This window comes from Bactrocera neohumeralis, chromosome 5 (genome assembly GCF_024586455.1).
Source record: "Bactrocera neohumeralis isolate Rockhampton chromosome 5, APGP_CSIRO_Bneo_wtdbg2-racon-allhic-juicebox.fasta_v2, whole genome shotgun sequence".
NCBI classification, from domain to species: Eukaryota; Metazoa; Arthropoda; class Insecta; order Diptera; family Tephritidae; genus Bactrocera; species Bactrocera neohumeralis.
In genome coordinates, this window is record NC_065922.1 from 23,315,020 (window position 1) to 23,332,877 (window position 17,858).

The 17,858-nt window shown below is 35.7% G+C and overlaps 2 protein-coding genes across 2 annotated transcripts in view; one reads left to right on the forward strand and one right to left on the reverse strand.

Moving 5' to 3' along the window:
* LOC126758615 (high mobility group protein DSP1) overlaps nucleotides 1–11,958 on the reverse strand; it is a 273,973-nt gene extending 262,015 nt beyond the window's left edge. Inside the window, exon 1 of the mRNA XM_050472957.1 lies at nucleotides 11,953–11,958. The gene's annotated coding sequence lies outside the window, so the exon portion shown is untranslated. The remainder of the gene's footprint in view (nucleotides 1–11,952) is intronic.
* LOC126758616 (netrin-B) overlaps nucleotides 1–17,858 on the forward strand; it is a 238,419-nt gene that overhangs the window by 51,338 nt on the left and 169,223 nt on the right. The window lies entirely within an intron of this gene.

The following is a 17,858-nucleotide window of genomic DNA, read 5'->3' on the forward strand; positions in this document are numbered from 1 at the left end:
TTTTTTGGGTTTTGCCCCTTTTTTGGAGCGAAATTCGCTAGATTGTTTTAAAGTTAGATTCAAAAACTCATGACTTTTCGCCAGTAATTGTGCATTTAATGAATGTAAGATACATAGCTACGTAGTCAAACAACTATTTAGATGACAGTAAACCAATGACACGAGTCATACCCAAAACATTAAACAAAATGTGTTAAGTCGAAGGACAAGAGATGTTGTGGTCTTAGTTATCTCTTTGATGCGAACAGGATGTAGATTTTCGATCACTTTTCGATTTTCACAGAATGCTTTGTGCCACTTAAATACTTATGTTCGTCATAAAGTAGATACTCGAAAACAATTTTGCAATATTTTTAACGATTCCCTAGTCAGTCAAGGATTGGAAACATAAAATTTCAAGCAAGCTGGTTGTTAAATATTTTCCATGAACAATTTTGAATTTATTATACTCATCTTGAAAAGCTGTTATGTGTAAAAACTAGTTTTTTTTTTAATTTTTCATAGCCTAAATGTAGGCAACGTTTTACTTTCGAAATGTGTTGCAATGCAAAATATAAAAGAATCAGCAATGTCATCTTCGTTTAACGTAAAACGCTTTCATATATTGTTGTTATAGCGGTAGAAAACATTCCTGAAGATATTTCGAGGAATGGTTCCGAGTCGACATGTCTTGGCCGGATAAAAACCCGGGTCCATTCCGGTTATCAAGTAATTCGTTCACCTTGCCTACATTTAGGAGAAGGTTCAAAATATATCAACATAGCTGTTCAACCAAATCTGAACAGAATATACCCTACACCTTAGATTTATATAATTTCTAATTAAAAATCCTGAATAAATAAGCTCATTGCAGTAAATATAAAAAGCGACTGCCAAATATACCATATCAAAAATACCAAAAATTAATGTAAAAGAAATAAAAAAAAATGTCTTTGAGCCTCAAAAAGCTAACTGTGAAATCATGGCATTAAAAGCTTTGCATACATTTCAGCGCGCAGAGCCCTTTAACAAGCCATGTACCTGCATAAATAAAGCGCCAGTCGCACACTTTCGGTATCCGCGTTACATAAACATCAGTTGTGACAGCCAAATATTTATTAATGCTGAAAATGATAAGGAAGCCTTCAGTCGGCGGCATAATGAGTAGGGATAAAGTCGAATCATCAAAGTGACAGCAGCGTGCGCTGGCCTTTTTGTTGAGCTGCTGACTTACGTAGTTATTATGCGGCGTAATTAATGGCATTTAAAAGTTGTCCGGTGAAGGATTTTCTTTCTGATTTTACGCAGCTTTCCTGATACTTATATTTTGAAACATTTGGCGAACGAACCAATTTTCTACAAAAAATGTACGCATTCTAAATTCTCTCCTTTTCCCATTTCTATTTCGTTTTTAGTTTTTTAAAGCATGAAACTAAACTTTCGGCTCCTTTTACTGAATTTAAGCCACATCTGTTCACATTCTAACCTAGTTCATCCCAGATTTGATCTGTTTTTCAATAAATCCATGCGATTCTTTGGTCAATTTAAGCTCTACAGCATCCGAAGATTCAAATTAGCTAAGATTCCTCAACGTTTTGAGTTTTCATTTTGCCCTTTTTTGTTTTTAAGCTGAAAAGGTTTTGTGAGGCTTCATTTTTAGAATGTCTTTTTGACCACGCCAAGGTAACGTCTTTACTCAGGCATCTCGTACAAATATATTCCTATCGAAATCATATCTGCTTGTCAAGCTTTGCTGAGGTAGTACAAGTATATCATAAAGGACTATCATCTTCCTTTGTTCGTATTTTAAACTCGTTGAACTATCATATTTTGGGCTCTGTTTTCGATTAATACTTCTCTCTTTCTTTCTCTCAATTTTAATACCCTATTATCTTTTTCAAAGGTCTCTTGCCGCTCGTGCATTCCATTTTTCACATCCGCTGTGCTAGTTGTAGAACTGTGGTTTCATTCTTTGAAATGTTGAACATGCTTAGATTTTAGAGAACGGGAGAATATGGAGCTTTTCAAAGGGAAGCTAATATCGAATTCTAAATGTTAGATCGTTAGAGTGTTAGATCATATTTTTAAATATTTCATCTTACTGACGAAATTCTACGATCAAGGGACTAAATATATCTACTATGGCTTCGATAAGTAAAGATTTTGTCATTGTTTTGCTCTTCTCTGATTTTGAGCTGACTGCAATAAATATTCGGGTCGTCCTCAGTGGCAAAGGTCACCTCAAACCTAAAAACTAGTGTTTTAACCTTTTTTGACCTGTATTAGTATTCTTGGCAGGTTCCAATAAGGCACGAAGTACCGGTATTTCCTCAAGTTACCATGTAAAGTTTCCTAAACCACTAGGAACTTTTCCGATCGTAATCTAAACCGTTTAGCAAGGGCCGTAGAGCGAAAACTGGAGCTCGGGGATGATAGTAGTGAATTATTTTAGAAAGACATCTGCAAAATGTTGTTGCAGAACACCGGGCCCGTTCTCCTCTCTCTCTTCTTCACTGATGGGGCCTCTTTCAAATATCCGGATCCAGGAGAGAATTTTTCCCGATCTCCTCTCTCTCTTCTTCACTGGCTTTAGCTTTTTGTTCCTGAGGAGATTGTCTGGACTTTCATCAAACGTGAAGCAGCTCATTGAGATCCCATTTTTTCTTCCATCTTCCATCTTCTTCCTTAGCTATCTAGTTTTAAAAAACTCAATGGGCCCCAAAAATCATTTTCCACACTTCCACTCACATTAAATTTCAGTGCTTATTGTTTTAACTACCAACAAATTTTGAATTACCACCCACAACGGTTCCACCAATTTATTTACCGCTAAGTGAACGTAATTCAACTCAACTAAGCGAATCTATGCGCCATGATAGAATATACAACAACAACATGACAATGGTGGAGATTTCATGGAGTTCATAGCTAAGCCAAGCTAAGTCTCTAGTACAACAAAGCCACCACTGTCTCTCTCTTTCTCCCCCTTGTGCGCCGAAAGAGCAGCGCCACGTTTTCGTCAAGTGTCTGCAACCACAAATATCATTAGAAGTGACAATTATACTGCATAGCTGTCAAAATAATACAATAATTTCCATTAAACTGAGCACGTTAAGCTCTAATTACAGTGGCGGGGTGTAAACGCAGCAGCGCTTGCGGCTCGTTAAGCAAAGAAAAATCGATAAATGCGCTGCTTGCTTTAAGTAGAGCAAAAAAGCATGAAAGAAGGAATGCAAATGCTTTGGAAGATAAAACAGAATTTAAAGCGAACGCTTATTAAGTTCCATTTTATGCTGTTGCGGAACGCGCTTGCGGCAGGAGAGCGGTTTTAGGTAGTATCTGCAGATGTAGTTGTGTCTGAAAAAAAAAACGCGTTTTTCCAATTTTCTCACAAATTTCCAAAATTTCAACTCAATTTCAGCGCTCGACACCTCTGGGCTATTTCAAGCATTTCGCTTGCTGTTTACGACAGCTGGAGTGCTTGAGCGACGCGCCCGACCGCCGCAGTCGTTTATGAGCGTGTTCGGCGACCAGCGTGGATATTTTCAATTTCAGCGATTTTTTCGGTATTTTATGGCATTCAATTGCGTTTTTTATGTGTTTATGTGTGTGGCCAGCGGAAGTTGAGGCGCAAGTACGCCACCGAAGGAATCCAGCAATCATAAACAAATGAGTGGAGAAGGAAGCAGAAAATAATAATAAGCGTGAGCGGGCAGCCTTGAGCGCCAAAGAACACAGAAATTACAAAAAATATATTTACAAATGTGTATGTGTATGTACAAGGCGAGTGCTTAGCGCGCTGATAGCAGCGGTAAAGTAAACACGAGTGGTGTGGGAGGCTGCACAAACGATTTTGAAATTAAAAATCCGCGAAATTGTTGCTTGCCACAAGCACAAACACACACACTTTTAACATTTGGTGGTATGTGTGCGCGGCTACTGAGTTACCTCAAATGAGAATTGTTGCCAGAGGCTTGTGGTGGCTTTGCCTCCACCGCTGCCGCCATTTCCGTTGCTTTCCGCAGATTTTTGTTTACTTTGATTGTTGGTGTTGCACGTTCTTCTTTGTTTCGATTTTTAGCTGCCTTTATTGTTTTTAGAATTTAGTTTCCATTTTTGTTTTTTTTTCCACGTTATTTTGTAAAGTGAGCGCCGGTTTGGTCGCAGATATGATTTCAATTGTATGCGCTTCCGTTTCCGTTGCGCTCGTTCATTTATCTGATAGCCGTGATATGCGCGTTGCGTGTGCTCTCTGTCGAAAATATGGAACGGTGGATGAAGTGTAGATTTACCTTTCACAGAGATTTTGGTAGTCTGAAGAATGTTAGATTGTGCGAGGTTCGCAATTAGGATCTAATATGTCTGCAGAGCATATGTGAATGTAAACTTCGTATGGGACCATGAAATAGATCTTCGTCATATTTATTTCTGCGAAATTTGCGGCTATATCCTGGAGTTTCTCCGGTACTACATAATTTGAGAGTGTTATAGAACACGAACTGTGACTTTAGTTGACTATTTTAGAATAAGAGCCTGAATAAGTTGCCATTAATTATTTGAAAGTCTCAGTCTATGCTTTGATTTGTCTCTAGAAAGCACTAAAGTACATGGTACTATAATTTAGATAAGTTACCTTTAGTCTCATTCTGTATAGACGGTTCTAATACGAGCTTTGGTATAGAAGTAGCAACTTAAGATGGCAGAGTTTTTCTTAGGATGTTTACGGCTTCCAAAGAATTTATTTAAAATTATCCTGAGTATTTTAGGACAAAGATTTTCAAAAAATTACGACCCGGTGGGCACGCGGTCTGACTTCGCTGAACTGACTTCGCATTCTAAAAGTTTTCCCTGTGCCATTGAGCATGTTCGTTACTTTGGGACACAGAGAAATTTTCGAAACAAAGGTGGAAGTCCAGATGGTTCACCCACCGGGTATTAAAATGTATATTCATCCTCAAAAATATCCCTAGCCTCCCATCTAACTAACTCTATTAACCCATGTCAAGGGGAAATGCTCAGAAATACATATATCGCCAACGAAAGGGATAATCTCCACTTCTTCGTCTGCGTAACTGGAACAAACTCGGATTTCTATTCGGCTAAAGAACTTGGCAGCATTCATCAAAATATTTTTTACAACAACAAAGCTGATAGACTGAAGAAGCCTTTAGAAAGTCACTATTAAGCTTCGTGGTTGAAAAACTCATAAGCTCTATTCCATATGTCCTCGGTAAAAGCGAAAGTGAGAGAGACTGAGTAAGCAAAGAAAATGGCTCTTGAAAAATTCCGGGTCTCTCAGAGAACTCCGGGCTCAGGAGAAATTGTCCTGATCTCTCTTGCCTCTCTCGTTCACTGTATAGAGTCACGAAATATAACTGACAAAATTGTTGTTGTAATACAAAAGTGGTAGTAGACTTTGTGGTCATGAATAAAAAGTTTCTAAGAAGCATCAAAATCCTAATAGCCTATTAAATGTTTAAAAGTAAACCAACAAGTTACAAAATTTCAATAACAAACTGTTGATGTAAGTTACTTTTTCCGCAAAATCTTACAATCCTGACTCATTCTTTACGAAATGGGTTCACTGACCTCCTAAAAATTCCCGCATAAAAATCAAATTCTCAACTACAAGTCCTGAAATTCATATGAGCAGCACATATTTGCAAATTTAATTTACTTAAGAAACCAACAACAGGACAAACTAAAAGAACAACACCATAAAGAGTTACCAACAAAAAAAATTTGCTGTCGATGCACTAAGAATAACCGAACTAAATAAATATGAGAAGAAATCGTGAGAAAAAAATCAGAAAACCTCGAACAAATTAGGAAAATGAAGAAGCAAGTGCAATGCAGGAGAAAACAAAAAATAAGAACGAAAATAAACGAAGAGGAGGTCCTCGAGTACGGCACTACTACATTTTTGCATTTCGGCTGCCACTAATGGCATTAAATAAAGCTCGGTTACCCAGCTGCAGTGAAGTAGATTAGATTGTTGAAGTGCCAGCCAGTGCAGCGCGCAAGTGAACGAGCCAAAGCTGAAAAGCAACGGAGCGGAGTGAGATCAGCGAGAGCGGCATTAGAGTTGCTGGTTGCGCCGAATTAGTTAAACAAGGAGCTTTTGCCGGCAGCAAACAACAATAAAAAGCGAATGCAGCACACAGAAGCCAGCTGCAAAGACTGCAGTCAAGTGGCAGCAACCTACAACGCCACCCATGCAACAGTGATGTGTAATACCTACGAAGTACGTACGTACGCTGCAACAAAAACAATGCGACCACCTGAAGGCTTCATCTTTGCGCTGCCATATGCTGATAATCCTGCTCTAAGTGCCACATGTGTGGGCAAACATGCAACTAGGCAAGCACATGTCCATGTATGTATGTCGTATGTTGAGATGAGCTGAGAGCATTGGCAGGCGGCCAAAGCAGCGCAGCGGTGGCAACAATCGTTAGAGTTGTTGCCAAGAAATGGAACCGGCGCAAGTTGCAATGTAAGCAACTGGATGAAGATGCGGCAAAAACGCCGCAAGGCTAACAGCTAGTCAGCCAAGCAGCCAGACACCGAGCCAGCACTGCTGTGTGCCGCACAGGCAAGTATGTGTGTGTGTGCGTTTGGCAAGTCTGATGTGGGGTGTGTCGGTATGAGATCACAGGTTAGCCAAGTACGATGATTGTGTGATTGCATTTTAGCTACAGGTTAATTTAAAATATATAATTCCAAAAAAAAAAAAAAAAAAAAAATAAAGCGAAAGAAAATAGAAGCACCGAAGTACATTTTAGAAGTGGAAAATAAAAATGTAAGGAAAACAAGCGCCCCTGGCTTTGGCAGCAGACGAAGTAGCAGCTGTGTTGGCATGCCACCAATGACTCTGTCAGCGATACTTGATACATACTATACCAACCGATATGTATGTATGTATGTCGTGTGAATTTATGTCGCACGATGTCGCACGAGAGTGAAGCGCTCAGTTTCCAAATGAAGTCTTGGCTTAGAGAAGAGGAAGCAATATGCTAGATGATTATTTTCTGATTAAAAATTTAGTTGTTGGGATAAAAATGGATTGCATCATAATTATTATTGCCAAAACCATAAAAATGAAATAAAAATAAAATTATGAACTGTTTAAGCAAATAATATTTTAAGCTTTTTTATGGTTATCGCGATTATTGCTTATTATAGTGCTAGCAAAAGCTGCTGAGTAAACCCGGGGTAAATGATAAGTAAATATATTAATTAAAAAAAAAATAATAATTCGATTAGATTTCTGCAGCTGAACTAAAATTGAATTTAATTATACTGAATTGAATTAGTCTAACTAATTGAGATGAAATAATTATTAACGCCAATCACTTTTAACGGAAGTGAAATAAAACAATAAATTGAACTTAACTTAACTAACTTAATCTGAATGAAATGAAATTAAAAAGTAAAAATTAATTTAGATTAATCTCAACTAAAGTTAACTAATTAAATTATACCGAAATGAAATATAATAACTAAAAGAACTAACTAATTCTAATTAACTTAATTCAAGTTTAATTGAATCTAATTAGCTTTAATGGAACCAAAAATAATAATTACATTTAATTAAGGAAATTAAACACGAAACAGAAGAACTGAAGTGAATACCAAAAATACATATACACAAATTAAACCAACTTAATTGAGTTCAACTAAATTAAATTAAAAATATAGAATTAAATTTACTGAAATTGAATTCAGTCAAATACAGAGTTGGAAATAATGAATTAAAACGACAATTTAATTAAAAATATTTTTTTTTTTAATTTTGTAATATCGAATATCTTAATTATATAATTTTTAAATTTATAAACCCAAATACCAGAATGAAAAGTTTAATTAAATTTTGTGGATTAAAAATAAGGAAATCAAACTGTTTTTGATATGAAAAAGAGAAAATTGTAAATCTCATTTTTATAATCAAAAATTAAAAAACACAAAAAAAAAATTACTGAAACTTCAACCGGTTCAGCACGTTTTGTCGTTTTTACATTTATTTGTCTTAATTATAATTTAAAAAAATTAACAAAATGTAGATCTTTATTTTTTTCCATTTTAGTTCCAGGTTTCGATATGATTACTAAAATTTTAGAATTAAAAAAATATTTTTTGAATATGTAATCCAGATTTTGGAATTAACAAATAAAGTTTTTACATTTAATTAATTAATAAATATAATTAAAATTTTTAATAAATTAATACATTGAATAAATTAATTTAATTTAATTTAATTATTTCAATTGAATTTATTTAATTAATTAATTTAATTTAATTGTCTTAATTACAATTTTGAAAAAAAATATTAAAATATGTAAGTCTTTGTTTTTTATATTAATTTTAATAACTAAATTAATTAATGACTTTTTAATTTAAAGTTAAATTAATTTTTCACATTGTTATCTTCGGGTAAAAAATTTTAATTCAGACTTTTGAATGAAAAATTAAATTTTACCGGCAAATTAATTAATAAAATTATATAAAATCTTTATTAAAAAATTATTCGATGTAGATCCCGAGTGAAGCAAATACCAACATTTCAAGGTTTCAAGTATGGTCTCACTCTCACTTTTTGTACTATTCGTCAAAAAACATTATATTTTTTTCAAAGTTTTTGAAAGTTCAAAAGAACTGATTATTGGATTTTTTAATTTTTTATGAAAAAAACATATTTTTCGATCTTTGGACATATATATATAAAAGTGTTCAGTTTTAACCAAAAGTCAGTTCCCAATAAAAAAACGACAAAATTAATTATGTGTTACTTTCATTAATTTTATTCTGACCGGTTAGCGAGTTGATTATGTAAAAAAATCTATAAATTTTTTTTTTTTTTAATTTTTTTTGGGCAATATCTCCTTAACTATATGATATTGACAAATATGTTTTTTTTATTAATTAATTAATCTTTTAAGTTAGATTTAATTTTAAATTGCATTTCTAATGCTTAAAGCACAATAAAATTGCAAAATACGGCAACTCGTAAAATAAATTAAATACTTTGCAAAACACCAGCCGTATACAAGAACCAAAAACAACAACAGCTTTTGCCAGGCATCACATCAGAGCTGTCGAGGTCTCGTCAACGCGACGTGTAATAAATACGTCTACTTATGCGCCGAGCACTGACAGCCATAACACAAATACTCACACACACACTCACACACATTATACTACAATAAGTGCTACATACAATGTCTGTAATTGTGCTCAGTGGGGGCCACCACCCAGAAGCGTTGGCTTTGCTTTCGCGTCGGGTTCTGTGTCGCTGCCTTAGCTATCAGCATGCATATTAGCGTTTGTGCTTCTTCTTCTTCTTCTTCTTCTGCTGAGCTGCAGTGAAGTCAAGTACGTTGTACGCTTGAGTATCATTTACACGTGCAACAACAACAACAACACATGCCGCACAAAGAAGCTGAGAAAAAAGCTGTGCATGCAATTACAGCCGTTGCATACATGCAATAACAACAACAATAGTGACTGCAATAGTGAGCAATAAACCGCCAATAGCATTTGCAACGTTGTAGCGCGCTCTAGCTACAAACAACAACAAAAGAAAAACAAATGTACCTTTTAAAGTTGTGGAAAGGAAATTGCCTCGCTTGTCAGCAAGCTGTTTTAGTAGAATTTAAAATAGACTTTGCTGGTAATTGAGATTTTAATATGATAAATAGATTTCGAATCGCAAATTGTGATAAGCTTTAATAGCTCATGAGCTAGTTTTCATGGCTCGTTGGTCGCTCGAATATAGGGACGTTAGTGTAATTTTTAACAGCTGGCGGTTTGGATCAAGTGAGGGTTGAACTTAGTTTTTTTTTCTAAAATTGAAGAAGAAGAAAGTTGCTAAGTTAACACGGGCTCTTCTCACGAATCGCAGAGGTTCATGCCGCAAACTAACAATTTGAACAGGAGGCTATACCCATGCTGAATATGGACTTTTTGAGCCTACAGAGCGTACTGATTACGCTTTTAAACCAAGTGGGGTTGTTACCACTCGCAATCAACTCCACTCTCTCCTCTTCGCGAAGCAGTTTAACTAACTATTTAATTGTTACAATTGTTCAGGAAGAGGTTGCAGATTTAACCTTGCATCCAGATGAGGTGCCTTGCTGCGTACTGAGAGGCTGTTCAGCCAATCTTTACATTCTTACATCTATAGCGATGCGATCTCGAAGCTGCTCAAAGACTAGCTAATGAAAGTTTGGTTTGGTTCCTGTGAGGCCTACAATAATGCCCTCCGGCTTTTCCGAGCCGTCAGTGTATGTATCACTTAATAGTGTTACCCCAGAGTAGTAGGTCAAGCATAGAGTTACTCTATTCATCTTTACTCCCGAGGTTAACCTTAAACTTCTTCGTGCAGTGCTTCGGTAGAAGATCAAGTGGTGTTTCACTTAAGTCTTTATTTGTTGGTATCCATGCGGAATTTGGTGAAGATATCTTATCTAATAAAATATTTTTCCACACAAGAGCTTGATTTTGATCGATCTGCCCACGTCTCAGGGGTTCGGCTTCTCTACTGCTTGTCTTCTTAGGTCAGTACTGTCATCCTCCTTACTTAGTGCTGAGAACAGTTTAGTATTGGACCTTATCTGTGTGTATTAGATACTCAAAATGGATAGGATACGTAATTTGGAGAGCTATTTATTAGAATTAAAACTATTAAAGGAGCCATCATCGGTCTAAAATATAGTTTATGGCGTTTTTCTGCTGACTTCCGTCTCTTCACTCAACCTTAAAAGAGGTCTCATTAGAATGCTTAGAAATAGTGGATGGTCGTACAAAATCTTTTAGATATCGAGCTATCTGCTATAAGGGCTTTTAATTTGACAACTAATCCTCCTCTTGTAATTTTCAGAAAGTAGAAAACTTGACTTGAGCTTTCTCCTTTATGATATTCTATTTCGAAGGCAGCAAGTGATTTTAAAACCTAACTAGGAGGTTTGGTAAACTCTTTGGGAAATTATGGTCTCTCTAAGGTGTATTTTATAACATAAGTTCTTTGAAATTCACTACTTCAAGTTCTAAGCTTTCATTTTCCTTTCATATCAATAAAATCATTATCAAATTATAGAATAAAAATAGTTTTCCCTCTCTCACTTGCCACCTCCACTGCAGTACTACAGTAAGAGCACCTCTTTAACCTACAATTACTGTATTCACCACACTATTTATATTTCATCACGTGTCAAAGTGACAGTGGGATGGCAAAACGGCACTCCATGCTTCGCTCAACACGTCTAATAAAATTTTCACTCCACCCAGGTTAATGGTGGCACCATTAGTGTTGCTCTAGGGCAGCGGTTTATTTTACCCACATAAACCCAGCCAACTATACACACTCATACCCACACTGTTATACAAACATGCCCGTTCGTCGCTCGTTGTTCGCGCTGTTCATTAGCGTAACCGAGTTTTGTCTTGACGAGTGCTGCTCGTAATTTAACTACTTACACATAAAATACACACACATATATGTATGTATGTGTGCTTCTTCTTCTTCTTCTCCTCCTGGCACTTTTTGTCATTTGTGCTGGCAGTGCGCCTGGAGCTATGCTTTGATTTCTCACACTTGAGTAGTTTACTTATTTATTTATTTGCTTTAGTGCTCTTAATGTATATTTACAAGAGCCCTCTCCCACAAAAACATATACACACACACACACAAATATTTCCGCACCTCTCTTGAGCTCTTGAAAATGTTCACTGACAACACTTAACTTCGTTAATGCTACATTAATAATTGTACTACAATACACCGTTATTGCCGTACTCGAATATTCTTTATGTTTTCGCTGTTGTTGTTGTTGTTGTTGTTATTTTTGCTGTTGCTGTCTTTGCTATTTGCTGTTTATTTATCGAGCTGCTCTTCATACATTATGCAGTCGCGCATAAGAAAGTAGCATTAGTGGCGTTTGGAGTATTTTTCTTGGCTGCCTTGCCATCCTTTTCGTATTGCTGCTGCTGGAAATTCATTGGCGCTTTTGGTGCCGGAAGTGAAAATCGTACACACTGCCATCGTCAGTTGCCAGTTGTAGTGGCACTTAGTAGCGGTTTTTGTTGTTATTTGCGTTCGATATGCTTTGTTGTTGTAATATTGCTGTACTTACCGTACATATATTTATATCCATATGTATATAGGTCGATGTATCCCTGTGCAATAGTGTGTCACTTACTCTTGACAATTTGTAATTGATGAAGGCTAAAAGCTATCCTTTGGAACTTTAATTGGTAATGTAATTTACTAAGTAATTATAATGCAGTGTAATTTGTGTAATTATATGCCATTAATTAAATTTATAGTGGTATTGATAGTAGGAGGAACTCTGCCACATTCTTTCATTAATTTATTATAATATTAAAATATATTCCGTCTGATCAAATTTGATCGGGCTTATAAAAAAAATAAATTTTAGTACAAACCTTTATCGTCGCCTTCAAAATAGGCTCACGCAACAATACAATCATGCTAATGTATAATCCCATTTTCCTTACACTGGTTCAGTGCCTTCGTGGCGAATTTCGATATTTTTTGGACTTCGGCTTAAATTTGCGGCACCATTCGCTATATTGTTGGCAGTTTCGACCTCATATTCTTTAACCCATGTCTCGTCACCAGTGGTAATGCGTTTGATAAATGTAGGATTCTCAAGCATCTCGTTTGCATTTTGACGTGACTTTTGTAAAGGATTTAGGTGTTTTGGAAATTGATTTATAACCGAAACATTAACCAAAATATCCAAAACACTAATCAAAATGTTTCGACCGAATCCATAAGAATGTTGAAATGTTGTTAAGCATCTGTTTTTCATCTTGAAGTCGCTTTTGTAAAAGACTTAGGTCTTTTGATACGAGCCCAACATTGATTTATAACCGAAACATTAACCAAAATGTTTTGACTTGATCCATAAGAGATGTTGAGGTCCTCTGCTATCTCTCTGACACCAACACAAAAATTTTTCCAGCTTTGTTTTTTTTTTAATTTTTCGATATTACTGTCATTAACAGCGTTGGATGAACGACTCGCTTGCGGAAAGTTCTCGAAAGACTTCATGATTTTTATTCAGTGTTTTGTTTACCCAAAGCGCTCGTATTGATTAGTGATAAAGCAGACTCCCAAAAACAGTTCTCCAACATTTTCAATTAATGAAATACAAAGTTCAATTCGTTTTTAAATTTTTGTTCCGTGATAAAAAGAGGAGACAGACTTTTCACGTCATAAACAAACAGTTGACTGTTCACTGATTGACATATGGGGATCAAACTTCAGGTGAAGATAAAAAAGTTGTACCAAATTAAATTTTTTTTATGAATTCGGTTTACGAGTGTTGTTTAAATGGACTAATCCGGGTCAAATTAGATCAGATGGTATTGTTCTGTATGATCTACTTGTGCCCTCTAGACCTTACAGCTTGCTGGATTAAGATTTCATAAACTGATAAATGAAAGTGGAACGAAAAATCATTTAATTACATTACGCAACCCAAAAATAATAAGAAACAGCCTATGACATCTTCCTCTTCCTTATTGGCATAGACATCGCTTACGCGGTTATAGCCGAGTTTATAACAGTGCACCAATCATTCTTCCTTTTTCTTCTTTTCTTTGGGGGTGTTTTTTACGTGGCGGATCCGAAGCCTAGCGCACTACCCTGGGAAGGGATTTTTCACCTTCTCACTTTAGCTCGCCTTCAAACTAATGTTTTTTGGCTACCAAGAGGATATTTGGTCTAAGACCGGAAGGGATGAGCTACTTGAGCCATATGTAAATGAATCGTTTCTAACCACTTCCAAGTGAATGGCGCTCAGAGAACTTTCCTCACTTGCGTGAACTTCCAGAAAAGGATCTATCCTCCATACTCCTCTAACATCACAGTCGCAAAATTACTAAAAACTAGTTTTATTTTAATTATACAAATTTAGGTCCATGATATACATATATAAATACATTATTTGCATTTTTTAGTAGAAATCACTCTAAACGATTCTTGAAAAGGTTTCTAGGGTAAAATTTAGTTTTTTATCTGAGTTTTTATACTTTTTACTCAAGTTTGGAACAAAAGCTTCTAAGTTCAATTCCATGTCAGAAATTGCCTGCGAAGTGAAGAAAGACGTCCATATTTTTCCAGCTAATATCGTTTGCTACTCTTTGAAATTTATTTTATCTAAGGCAATGGATACGCTACAAAAGTGATATTTTTTATCTTGGGATTATCTTATCAGTGCAAAATGTAAGTCTCAAAGGCTCACCTTTTGGGTATAACCATTTTTATCTCCTTTAAATGTGGTTAGTAGTCGATACATCTTTATGTTAACATTATTTCTCTCCTGTTGCCTCTGCTCAGCCAGTTCTTGTAAACAACTACAATAACCACATAACAAAAAACAAAAGTAAAAAAAACAAAAAAGAAAAAAAAATCGACAACAACTAACTCTGGAACTAATACTATTAAATACATTTGCTATTGTAGTTGTTGGTTTGTCTGCTTCACCACTGGCAGAGTAGGAGTTCGCAGTTCTTCGTTAGCTGACTGCCCGCGAGCCAAAGCATCATTATACTCGCAAATACATACTAACATACATAAAATATTTGTATATATATACGAGTATTATAAATATATCCACCGAGCGGAGATAGCATAAGTATTTGTTTTGAGGAGTAAGTAGTTAGAATAACAACAGCAGCCCTATTTACAACAAAACTATTGTAGTACATACAAGTACAACTAGTTTCTTACATATATGACTAGGTTTATAAATAAGTTGCCGACGGTCTTTTTGTGTGTGGCTTGTTAGTTGTTCGTTGTAGTGCTGGTGAGGCAGGTTCATGCTATGGTGGCTTATTGGGCGCAGGATGCTTTGTGAACAAATGAAACATTGTTAATTACTGTTTGTCATATAGTGTGCGCGAGGTAGGCTGGACTAGTGAAATAGTAGTTCTGTATCATCTCTTGGTGTTTGAGGCACATATTATGCTTTTGAGCGATTTTTTTCGAAGAAGATCTCCATTGTTTTGATCAAAATGCATTAGTCTCCTATTTCTACTAATATCGACCTAAGATATTTTTTTAGTTTTTTGGATAAAGGACTTTCATTAGCATCATTAGTGATCCCAAAAAAATTCAGAAATTTACCAATAATTATTTCTCAACTAGTCTTTAATACAAGAGCTTCCACTTATGCCGTGAAATTTGGTGCTTCAACTAGTGTATCCCCAAAAATACACCGCTGGGTGTCGAAACATGCTTGTAGATATATTTAAAGCGCAGACATGGAAAACAATATCCCAAGTAGTAACAAAAGAACTTCATGAACATCAGCATATACTCACATACTCCTCTACAAACAATTACTTCTAAGCGCTGTGGAGCTTGTTGGCATTGCTTTTAATTAATGTTGATTTTTTGTTGTGGTTTTCTGCTACTCTCTGCTTTTGTTTTACCAAATCCTGACGCTACATTGACCTTCTTCTCGATTTACTTATTATTTTGGCTGCAATTTCGCATACTTTGGAATCGATATTTCTGTCATTGTTGTTCTATCTTTTGGACATGGTAATTATTATGTCTGGAGGACGCATTTAGTGAGTGGCATGTGTTACTACTGCTAAGTGTATTAATATTTACAGTAGTTATAGGTTTGTGTGTTTATGGTTAAGCTTCTTTTTATATTATCTACTCCGTGCTTAATTTAATAGATGTCCTTGTAATTACTGGCAATCAGTGTTTAACACAATTATAGATACTTGTCAGTACTCATATATACATATATATGTGTGTATATATGTATATAGACAATATACTTGAGCTTCTTCACCAACTTCCTTGCCGAGATGTGTCATATGCATTTAAGGCGCCTGCAGGAGCTGCAAGGTCTATTTCTCTCAACAAGCTCTTTCCCTTTATTTTTGGTGGCTTTCTAATTTTCTGTGACACATTTTCGGGCTTACCACTGTCAGCTTCACTTAGTGCTGAGCCTTCCTGGAAGGCATGACATTAATTACATTTCGCTTAATTCAATATGGAATATCTAATTAATTGTTGACGAGATTTTTTGGCTTCTAAATTAGGTGAAGGCTGCCTATTTGTGCTCTTAAAGAGCTTGAATTTCAGGAAGACATAATTTGTTTAAGATAACTTACTACACAAGATTCTATAGTCATATCATAACAAGGGATTGTAGGCAAATTTTTTGGTCTGCTACTTTGGTGGAGGGAGCAGTGGAAAAGAATGGTTAATAACTGAGCAATGATTTTAGGTTAGGAATACGTTATTTAGTTTTAAATTTAAACTCTGAAACTCCTTTGTGTTAGCTTTTTAGTAAAATAGTCAGCATTTATTACTGTGGGCAAAAAATAGTAAGACATCTTGTGCCAAATGTCTTGTATTTAGTACACGCTTGTCTTTTCGAAGTACATAAAGTGCATTCGGCCATTTTTACGATGAGTAAAATTATTCAACAAGAAAGTGCCGTTAAATTTTGTATGCGGAATAAAATTTCTAGTGATGAAACGTTTAGAATGTTGGAAAAGGCCTTCGGTGATAATTGTTTGCCGCGAGCACGTGTTTTTGAATGATAAAAATTATTAAGGGTGGGTTGAGAACGTTTTGACGATGAGCCCCATCCAGGACGGTCATCAACACGTAAAAGAATTGGTGCTTAAAAATCGATGATTAACAGTTAGAAATCTCACTGGCATCGTTGGATTGTTGGAAGGATCAGTGAAACCCATTTTGAAAGATCATTTGGGCTTAAGAAATGTGAAAGCACGATAAGTTCCAAAATCACTCAATTGTTTCGAAAAATAGCGTCGCTTCAGCGTCTTTAAAACACTGCTTTTCGACTACCAAGATTTCATGAAACGCAGTATTAATGACGATGAGTCTTGGATCTATGCGTATGGCCCAGAAACAGACGATCAATTGGACGGATATCGTAGCCAAGGTGAGCCGAAGTCGAAAAACCGCGTCAAAGTATGGCAAAAGTATAGTTTTCTTTGATTATCGAGGTGTGGTGCACTTCGAATACCTTCCGACTGGCTCAAGTGTCAACAAGGAAAACTATTTGAGTGTTATATAGTATGTCCTTTGCGGGAAGCTATTCGCTAAACGAGGCCAGAATTATGTATAGATAATTCTTGGTTTTTGCACTATGTTAAAGCACCGTTGCATGCTGCTTTGATTCTTCGTGAGTTTTTCGCCAAATTTTCAACCAATATCGTGCCGAAGCCACCATTTTCGCCTGATTTAGCTCTGTGTGAATTCTGGCTATTCAGCAAACTCAAACGACCGCTCGATAGAAATCGTTTTGAGTCAATTGAAGACTATCCCGGAAATCTACTTTAATTACTGTTTCGAGGATTGGAAAAGACGTTGGCACTAGTCTATCAGAGTCAAAGCGAATTACTTTAACGGAGACGACATAGATTTTGAAGAATAAATTAAGATTTTTAAAATTATGAACAGTATTTTATTAAATATTCTGCCTGTTTAGGATTCTAAACAATAATTAAGGCAAGTAAATATAGTAGATTATTGGAACTTTCGTTCGGAGTAGAAGTATCGATCAGCTGGTAGAAATTACAAACTGTAAAAAAAACTAAACCACCAGATCTCCTCTTAACAAACTTTGGCATGTTTTTAGTGTATACGAATATTGGATCGGTTCTAACGGCCCTCCTGATCTGTAGTATTGTGATTTTTTAGTCTTTCGCGCCTATTTTTCTTAAACTTACATTTTTATTTTGTGATTTACACAGCATTCTCTTGAGGATAGTTATATTACTCCTTAAGTTTTAAGAAATCCTTCGGAAAAGAGATAACTTCATGCTAGATGATCCGGACGATCCGAAAGGATCGGAAA